The sequence below is a fragment of the Elephantulus edwardii genome, unplaced genomic scaffold, assembly GCF_000299155.1.
Source record: "Elephantulus edwardii isolate Elephantulus edwardi_28Jun2011 unplaced genomic scaffold, EleEdw1.0 scaffold00075, whole genome shotgun sequence".
Lineage (NCBI taxonomy): Eukaryota > Metazoa > Chordata > Mammalia > Macroscelidea > Macroscelididae > Elephantulus > Elephantulus edwardii.
Genome location: NW_006399825.1, coordinates 8,964,888 through 8,967,553, shown reverse-complemented (window position 1 = coordinate 8,967,553; position 2,666 = coordinate 8,964,888). Strand labels below are relative to the sequence as shown.

Below are 2,666 nucleotides of genomic sequence, written 5' to 3'. Positions count from 1 at the left end.
AAGTTTCAAAAGAGCAGCAAATAGCAAATGCTGGTGAGTTTGTGAAGAGATTAGAACTCTTCCTTACTGCTAGCATGAATGTAATAGCTACTATGGAAAATGACCTTGTGCTGTCTCAAAAAATGGCAATAGAAATACCATTTGATCTAGTAGTTCCACCACTAGGAATATACCCTAAAGAAACCAGGGCCACAACTCAAAGAGATGTATGCATACTATGTTTATTCCTGCATTATTCACAATAGCAAAGAGATGGAAGCAATCCAAAAGCCCATCAACAAACGAATGGATAGAAATACTATGGAACATGCACACAATGGAATGCTACACATCACTGAAAAACAATGAACTTGTAAGACATTACACAACATGGGGGAGCCTGGAGGATATTAAGCTGAGAGAAATATTTCAGTCACAAAAGGACTGCATAACACTGTTATTATACAACAGGACAGAAATGGGGGGGATAGAAAAGGGGAAAAGAATGTTTAGAAAAGAAACACTATAATAAAACAAATGAAGAGAAGAACTTTCTGAAACGAAAATATGATTAGGCATTAAATGTATGACAATAACCTAGAACAAGGGGATTGGGGTGTGGGCTGATGGAGGAGGAAGGGAAAAGGGGAAAGAAAATGTTCTCTGATTAAAAACAACAAATTTTTAAAAAAAAAAAACTATTTCCACTCCTGTGGGGTCAAGGGTTTATTGTTCAAAATGCTTTTTCTAGCCCTGAATTTGACTTTGCCACATGGAAGGGCAGAATCATACAAACAGGTGTGTTAGTCTATCTACTAGAGGTCTGGCTACTCCTCATCTCACTAACTTTAAATGATGTGGTTTCAGCAGCAGAAACTGGAGAATCTCAACCAAAAAGGAAGAGGAAAAAGTGAGGCATCCTTTGGAGCCAGAGATTCCTGAACCAGGCAGATCAAGATCTACCAAACAGCACCAGTAGTCTCAGCAGAGAACTGGAGACCAACATGAGACAGGGCTGATTGATTGCTGTCCCAGGGAGCCAGAGACAGATGCCTTGACCCATGTTTGCTAGAGGACTGGGTAAAGCCGCCATAACTGAAAGATTAAGGGAGCTTTGTAACAATATCCTAAGCAGTGAGGCTGAAGAGGAAAGGGCTTGCAACCATGCTAGAGAAGCTATCTGGACTGAGGGATTGTATCCTGCTGGCAACCTGAATTAGAAGGCTAATTATTATCACTCAGAGTGTGAAGATACAGAAGAGAAGAGATTAAATAAGCAAACATTGAAACTGTGATGTTTAGAAGTGAGGGAGAGGAAGAGGGGCCACAGGAGATAGAGGAGTGGCCTGATAACAGAAAAAAAATGTGTTTTAAGCAGCATAATGTAACTACCTTTAGTTGATTTAGCTCTTTTAGCGCCAGAGCCAAACATGGCTGAAGAGAAGCAAAGCCAGAGGAAAACAGCTATGCTGGCTGTTGTTCGGTACCTTTGAGTCAGGTAGGACTCATATCAACCCTATGAATAACATGGTCATAGGATCACTATGAATCCTCTGACTCTGTCAAAGTAAGTACTAAATAAATTTTGAAATAGTTGTTAAAAACAAAAATCCTTACAAATGGTAATAGTGAATATAAGAGAGTGCAAACCTGCATTGTCCCCTGCCACCTAGTTTCCATAGCTCTATTAGCATGGATGAAATTGTTACTAGGTGCTGTCTCAAGCCAAGAACCACTCAAAGTGACCCTAAAAACAATGTTGGTTGTTGTTGTTATGTGCCGTTGAGTCACTTGCGACTCATAGTGACCCTATGTACAACAGCCCTAAACTTTGACCTGTCCTGTGCCAATCGCACTGTCTCTGATACACCCATCCCGATTATCTCAGTCACTGAATCAATCCACCTCATAGAGGGCTTTCCCCTCCTGCGCTGTCCCTCCACCCTACCAAGCATGATGTCCCTCTCCAAGGACCGTTCCCTCCTTACAACATGACCACAGTATGCCAGACGAAGCCCCAGAATCCTTGCTTCCAAGGAGCCGCCTAGTTTAACCCTCTCCAGGATGAACCTATTTATTTTCTTAGCAGTCTATGATACATTCAATACTCTTCTCCAGTACCACAACTCAAAGGCATCAATTCTCCTTGTATCCTTCTTAGTCATTGTCCAACTCTCTGATGCATAACAAGTGATTGCAAAGACCATGGCCTGTATCAGACACACCTTAGTCTCCAGAGAGACACCATTGCTGTTCGGTAATTTGGAAAGGTCCCTAACAGCAGACTTTCCCATCACAATACATCTTTTCATTTCCTGGCTTCTGGTGCCAAGAGTGTTGACTGTGGAGCCAAGCAAAATAACACTGTGAACAATCTCAATCTCTTAACCATCCATCCTGATGCTGCCAACTAATCCAGTGGTGAGAATCTTTGTCTTCTTGACATAGATCTGCTTTTTTTTTTAAACTGTATTTTCCTCCCCATACCTTTTCAACCTATATGCAGAACAGATGATCCAGGAGGCTGGGCTCTATGAGGAGAAATGTGGGGTCAAGATTGGTGAACGATTTATCAACAATCTGCGTTATGTGGATGACACAACCCTGCTTGCTGAAACTGAGGAGGACCTGAAGCGCCTGCTGCAGAGGGTCAGGGACTGCAGCCTACAATATGGATTGAGGCTCAA

At 42.0% G+C, this 2,666-nt stretch overlaps 1 protein-coding gene across 1 annotated transcript in view; it reads right to left on the bottom strand.

Annotated features, from left to right (window-relative positions):
* The window catches only part of LOC102863097 (cytochrome P450 20A1-like), a 55,564-nt gene that overhangs the window by 43,739 nt on the left and 9,159 nt on the right, over window positions 1–2,666 (bottom strand). The gene's annotated exons all lie outside the window — the stretch shown is intronic.